Consider the following 6,414-nt stretch of genomic DNA (forward strand, 5'->3'; position numbering starts at 1 on the left):
TCCGGTGCCCCTCGCTTGCCGTTTTCACATCTTATTTGCCCCAATGCTAGGGGGGGACTGGGTGTACCAGATTTGGAGCTCTATTACCAAGCTGCGCACCTACGCAGAGTTATAGAGTGGTCGATCCGTGCTCCTAAGCAATGGATGTTGTTAGAAGAGACTTTTATGCCCCACCCAATCCACTCAATCCCATGGCTCCCGGACATGCACAAGCTTGCTATAAAGCACCCTACCATATCTCCTACGCTTAAGATATTTAGAAAAAGTTACCTGACTTCGTTCCCCAGCCCTCTCTTACCGCTGGCAGATAACCCTGCATTCCCACCGGGATACCTATCTGGCAGAGTTAAAAAGTTCTCCCAATTGCCCTCTGGCATCCTGCGTATGTGCCATGTCACTACCCCTGATACTATGAAATCCTTGAGGGCGTTGGTGGATTTATCTACCCTTCCGGCCCGAGATCTCTTTTTTCTTTATGCTCAACTGCAACACTTTGTGGCCTCACTACCGCGACATGCCGGTTACCGCAGACCTTTGACAGCTATGGGGGAACCAGCACACCTACTGTCTACACTCTATGCTACGTTGCTGTCCTTCTGCACGTCTCAAAACCGTACCATATGGCTATGTGGGAGCTAGATCTCCCCTCTATCTCCTCTGAAGATGACTGGGATAGAATTATCAGGTCTATACATAAAGGGGCTATAGCAAGTAAAATCCAGGAGACATTGTACAAATTACTTCCTAGGTGGTACCGTGTCCCACATGATCTCCATTGTTTTATGCCGCAGATACCCGACCTATGTTGGCGCTGTAACTCAGGACCTGGCACATTACTGCATATATGGTGGGAGTGTTCCCTCATCAAACCTTATTGGAAGGTGATTGAGCGAGTCCTTAGGGAAGTTGGTGACCCTGATTGTTTCCTGACCCCTGAGAATGCTCTTCTCCACTATAGTACTATACCCCCACACAACTATAAACACTAGATTACATATCTGTTACGTTCTGCCCAGGCTGCGGAGCTGCATATCTGTCCTGCTGTAGTTTCTCTGCTTTGCTTTGATCCATTCCTGGATTTCCTTTTGCTTTGTTCTATTTTCCATTCCTTGCTTCTGCTCCGGCTCTTTGCTTCAGCTCTGCTTCCTTTATTAGGTGTGCCCCACCTGTGTGTTCTGTTTGTCTCAGTCTGCAGTCTTCAGTCTAAGGTATGTCTCAGTGCTGTGTGTTTGGTTTACCTGTGTGGCTTGTTTTGTATCTTTGTCAGCAGGGATTAGCGTTAGGACCCACCGTCATTGGAGTACTTTGGCGTAGTGGTGGGCTAAGCATACTATGGCCATATCATGTGACGGAATCTCCAATAGTTATCATGTAGTCCTAGGCTAGTTTCTGTATTCATGTTTGTCTGTCTCTTATGTACCTTTGCCCTTCTTCCTTGAATCATCTGAGGATTCCGGTTCCTCTCTCCTCTCCCCATGTCCCAGTTAAGATTTCCTATCCTTGCTTAAAGGAAGAAGCGTCCGAGGGTTCCGGCTCCTCACTCCTTCCCCTGTGTTCCTTGCCTTCTTCCCTGTCCTTTGTTGTGCCCTGTAACATGTATGTCTTGTCTGGTTATGTCTATTCCTTGTCTTGTGCCTGTTTATGCTTTGCGCTAATCATTTCTTGTTTCTAGCCACTTCTCGTGTATATCCTATATCATGTTTCTTGCCTGGTCTCCCTTTCCCTTGCTGTGTTATGTGTCTGCTATATTAACCCTTTGCTTAGCCTTCATTCTCCCAGCCTGCAGCATCCTGCACGTGATTCAGTGATATGCTTCATGCCTGCTCCAGGGTGCCTGCAGGATTCGTTTTGTTCTGGACTACATCTGCTGCCATATCAGGGCGCTGGTGTTTGGCTGCACTAACCTAGGTGCTCAACGCCTGGGTGAGTGTGGTCACCCTGCAACCAGGCCCTGCCCCAGACTCCACTGCTGCATCGTGACTCCTGCAAACAACCATCGGGCGCGCTGGGTCCTTCCAGTCACCAGCTTGGACCCAGTCCGTGACAATATCATGTCCTTAGCACTGCAAAGGCGGTCATTCCTCGATTTTGGAGGAAGCCATGTACACCACCGATTCAGGCCTGGCTCCGTCAGATGCATTTTATTTCCCGTATGGAGGATTTAGTCTGGTCCTCTAGGGGAGAATCTCCTCTACATGAGAAGAGGTGGTATTTGTGGAAGGCCCTCATTACCTCCTCGAGCTTTGCCACCCTTTGGGTTCCACCACTTAGCAGGCTTACAATTGTGTATGTGTTCTCTAGCCTCTTGGCTTCTCATACCCCTTTGATGATACACACTGGAGGGTCCTCATCACGTTCATTCACTTACACGACACGTTGTTTTTTTGTTTTGTTTTTTTAATCTTCTTTTCCCTTATGTGACTAGCATGCAGCGACGCGGCATACGCCATTAAGTTTTATGTTTAATTTTTTATTGTTTTGGTTTCCCTTTATGTTGCACCTATTACAATGTATACTCTTTTACTGCTATACATTTATTGACTAATACACCTACAAGGCCGTTTCAGTCTGTTTCATACACTATTTAAGTCGTATATTTGATGCTCCAAGTTCCATGCATTCATACGACTGTTCGTCTCGGTCTCTTGTAATATGATGATGACCTCGCTATTATCCATTGTACATCCGTTACATCTTTGGTTGTGTATTTGATTGTATGTACTTTCTCATTATGCACTTCCATTGAACCTGGATGATATTCAGATTTGTATGGTCAATAAACAACGTATTACAATAAAACATTGACTGTTCTAGCAAATACAAAAAAAATTGGTTACACTGTCCCACTAAAAAATAATTGAAAAAATGCACTTAGAAATAGGAGATTTCAACATCTAGAACATTACATCCTCATTTCATATGCTTTATAAAGCAAATATATAAAGTGTATTTAGGCATGAATTTTTAAAGAGGAAATACTTTAGTTTAACAGGGGTGGGTAGGCTTTTTATATCCACAATATATATATATATATATTATTTATTATTATATAATATTATTTTTTCAACAGATGCAGCCATTCAATTTTATTGACTGTGTATTCAGTGGAAAACAAGGCTGGTGAAAGGGATTCAATCCAGATGAAAGTTTTGGTTTCATGTAACATCTGACTCATTGCCTAAGAAAGCCGTCACCATATTCTGCTTTGCAACTCAATGGGCAGTATTAGCAAAATTAAAGGGGAACTCCTATCATACATTTTTTAATACTGGTATCACTTACAACTGTTTTAGGGAAATTTAGTTTTTTGTATTAGTGCACTGTAGTGTACTCTATCATGGACTACATATTTTTGATGAATTTTGCCTATTGATTGTGTATTACCTTAGCTTCTTTGCTTTACTCTGAATGGAATGAATAAACAGACCTCCAGCTCCCTTGATTTTGGCCCCATGGTGTAACAAGAAAGAACATGTCCCACAGTGACACCTTTGTCCCCAAACAGCTTGTGAGTGCCACATTTTCCACTAGCAGCTAATCAGTGCCACCCTAACCCCAAAACACTCTACCTGCCCCAAACAGTTGGTCTGTGCCACCACTGCCCCCAAACAGGCTTGTCTGTGCTTTTTTGTCCCTTGCAACATACACCCTGGCACACACACATAAACTTCCATGTTACCAGGAAGTTGTTGGGTGCATTGGAAAGGCCACCCCATTGTAGGGTAACCTGTGAAATTAAGTGGCTGGGGAAGGTAAGGTTTAAAAATGGTGCCTGTGGGTTAAACGTACCTCTGTAGGTTTTACTGGGGCTCCAAGGGATGAGGAAAAGAATGGGTTAGCAGGAAGGGGGGAGCAGAGATCAGGGAAGGAACAGAAGAGGCAGGACGAGAGGCAATGTTGTGACCTGGAGACCATGGCGGCCTCACCACCTGCCAGTGGATCCTGGCAGTGTCTCCTCTGTGCTCTAATTTTTCTTTTTGTCTTCTCAAGGTAGACTCCACATCCGGCTTAATTTTGAAAGTTAAAGGCCTCAGCTTCTATGGCTCCTTTTCATCAGGTTCAGTTGCAGGGTCTGGAAAACAAAACAGGCAGGCCCTTTCTGGTTTGATTTTTATCTGTTTACACCAAGGAAGAGCCAATGGCTGAGCCCCTGCTGACTGAATCGATGCAACAAACATGGGAATCTGGCCCTGGGTATAGCCTGTGCCACTCTCATAGTAGTTTTAAAATTTAATGCCGTATCTTGACCTCTTTGAAGAAATGTCCTGCTTAAATATTAATCTGCCTTTAAACTTCGATAAGGACTCATCAATACAGATGTTTTGTCCAGGTGTATATCCATCTGCAAACTGCTTCAGGAAATTAGAGATTAAAGGCAGAAATTTAAAAAGTCATAATCATAATAATTTCATAATCATATTATCAAACCTATTTTTGTCATTACATAGCGGGGTTGAGCAAACAAAGATTTTTGCTCCAGGAGGACCGTACGTGTGTTTGTTTTGGTTATGCCCATAGTCATTGTCAATGTAGAAAACTTTTAAAATTCATGTTGGTTTATGGGAAGCCAGAAATGTTGTCTTGCCATGATAATGAATTGCTGGCTATGTGTTGTTCAGCATATAGTTAGTTTGGGACACAATTGTCTCTATAATGTCCCTAAAAACAGCTTCAAAAATTGAATTGGGCTAAAATCAGAGACTTTTAATCCAGGGCAGGCAGTAAAACATTTGAACAATAGATGCCCACTAACTGTCAGGATTAGGTATATCTTCGGGACCAGAAAAGTCACAGGATGTAACTACTGCTGTCACAAAAGTCTGCTGGGTCAAACCCTGACTCTTTGTCACTGAGAGAAGAGTCAGAAGCTAGCATGGCATATGCCGTTTCAGCAGTATCTACAAGGCCGTGCCAAGGCTGGTGCATGGCCCAGGCAGCACAGGGTGGAGGAGAGGGGCATCAAGGAGACGCTGAAAACTTTCTCAAAAATGACCGGCTCGTTCATGAAATAGTTTTCACTCAGCAACAGCTCACTCCCATTCCAGCACCCTCTGACTGCGGTGGTGACAGCGCGAAAGCTCTGTGTCGGCGCTTGATGCGACAGAATATGGCATCATATCAAAGCACTCAGCAGTGAAGCCCCACGCATATAATTACAAACAGGCCCAGACTGGGACAAAAAATAGGCCCGGGCATTTAAGACTGAGCAGCCCATTTTTATTTATTTATTTTATTTATTTATTGTTAAAGCCCACCCTTCATATACCATCTTTGCATTTCCCCAAATCACTTAAACATTCATGATAGACACAAACACTTACTCACTCATTCACACAAATCATTAACACATATTCATTAATCCAGTCTCACAAATCATTCAAGCAATTCATCCACACATGAATTCATTAATTCTCATATGTATTCACACTACCCCCTCTCCCCATCTACCCCTCCCCTTCTTATCTGCCCCTTCTCACTATGTCCCCCCTTCTCATTATCTATCCCCTCTCCCCCTTTCTCACTATCTAACCCCTCTGACCCTTTCTCACTATTTAACCCCTCTGCCCCTTCTCACTGCACCCCCTTCCCTCACCCTACTTACCTTGTCGCTGGAGTAAGCAGCAACTGCGACCGAGTCCGCCACCCTAGGGGGCCGGGCAGCACCCACCAGGGCCGGCTTTAGTGGTGTGCTGCCGCACAGGGTTTAAATTAAGACATCTGGGGTTTTTTTGTTGTTTTTTTTTAACTTTATTTAACATCCTCCATGTTAAATAAAGTTAAAAAAAAACTTTATTTAACATGGAGGATGTTAAATAAAGTAAAAAAAAAAAACCTGATGTTTTAATTTAAGCCCTGTGCGGCCTCACACCCCTAAGGCCGGCCCTGGTGGGTGCTGCCCAGCCTCCTAGAGTGGCGGACCCGGTCGCAGTTGCTGCGGGCTTAAGGGGCAGAGACAATAGGCTGGCTACAAAAAGAAGTTGTGGAAGAAGTTAGCGGCCAGGAGGAAACAGCTCAGAGAAGAGGTTATTTGTAACAAGACGCAGTCCAAGCTGCTCAACAAAATGACCACCTCCTTCTGGAAGAGGCTTAATTAGTACATCGGTGATCCTTACCAGAAGTACCATGACCGCACCAACCTCAAAGTGTAGGCTGGGTCCACGTGTTTGTAAACTGTAATAAAGTTGTGTATAAATCAGTTATTGGCCGTATTGTGTCCTATTTATTTTTACATCTCACATTTGTTTGAAGGTTTGATGGATGTTACAGATCTTTGTTTCTGTAGATGGATGATGTTTGTAATCAGTGGTGTGTTGGAAGGGGGCTACTGGGACTTAAGCCCCCAATCTCAGCTTCATAGCCCCGAATGGAGGCTCTGGGACTAAAGCAGACTCTGTAGGGGATACCCACAGTTGC

This window comes from Spea bombifrons, chromosome 10 (genome assembly GCF_027358695.1).
Source record: "Spea bombifrons isolate aSpeBom1 chromosome 10, aSpeBom1.2.pri, whole genome shotgun sequence".
Classification (NCBI taxonomy): Eukaryota; Metazoa; Chordata; class Amphibia; order Anura; family Pelobatidae; genus Spea; species Spea bombifrons.